This window comes from Lycium ferocissimum, chromosome 12 (genome assembly GCF_029784015.1).
Source record: "Lycium ferocissimum isolate CSIRO_LF1 chromosome 12, AGI_CSIRO_Lferr_CH_V1, whole genome shotgun sequence".
Taxonomy (NCBI): Eukaryota; Viridiplantae; Streptophyta; class Magnoliopsida; order Solanales; family Solanaceae; genus Lycium; species Lycium ferocissimum.
In genome coordinates, this window is record NC_081353.1 from 8,850,580 (window position 1) to 8,851,546 (window position 967).

A 967-nucleotide genomic window follows, 5' to 3' on the forward strand; every position below is an offset into this window, starting at 1 on the left:
ACGGCCAAATCCACAACAATTACAACTTCAACTTGAATCATTCAATACCTTCATTCTCACCACATAATCCATAACAACAACAACCAAAATACTACACAAACTTAGTTCAACATGTCTATGCCAAATCAGCCCATTTTCGGCCACACGTCACATACATAAATTTCATGAATTTCATTTATTTTTACACATTACAACAACACACAAACATGCTAACTACAATTACTTCACCACTCTTACACCACACACTTGTACACGTCGCCACACACACACACACGCCACACTTCCACATGCATAATTTCATGAATTTCATTCTTTTCCACATATCACAACATGTACAAATCACTCATAACACATGAAAAAGATTAAATCTTACCTTTTTTTCCATCCATCTTCTCCTACTAGCTAGGCCTCCTACATGGCATCAACGAATGATTTTTTTGTTCCAACAACTACTCCACATCGTGTAGGACCTTCCAATTGGTAGGAAAGCAAGAGAAAATAATTTTCTTCATCAAATTTTTGGCCTTCAATTTTGGTTCCTTGGCCGAATGGCACTTGTGCCTTTTTCTCTACCATTTTCTTGAACTTTCTAGGTGATGATTGTGATGAAGATGATTAATGGTCATCTTATCCCACTTATATAACTCATCCACATGGCCCTATGGCCCACACATATACATGGCCACATGGCCTATTTTTCATGAAATGTTAGTTTCCATAATTTCACTTCTAGCCCTTAATTTCATGAAATGCTTAACTTTCCATAATTTACTTTTAACCCCAAATTTTTCTTATTCCAAATTTACCCTTAACACTCCATACCAATGAAAAGATGAATATGTAACTTGTGCATTAAAACAAAATCAACAATGTCGCGGGTCCGATATTTCAGGCCGTCACTCGGGGTCGAGGGGTCCCGCCGGCCCAAACTACCGGGGGTCGCGGGCAAACCGAACCCGTCCGTTTG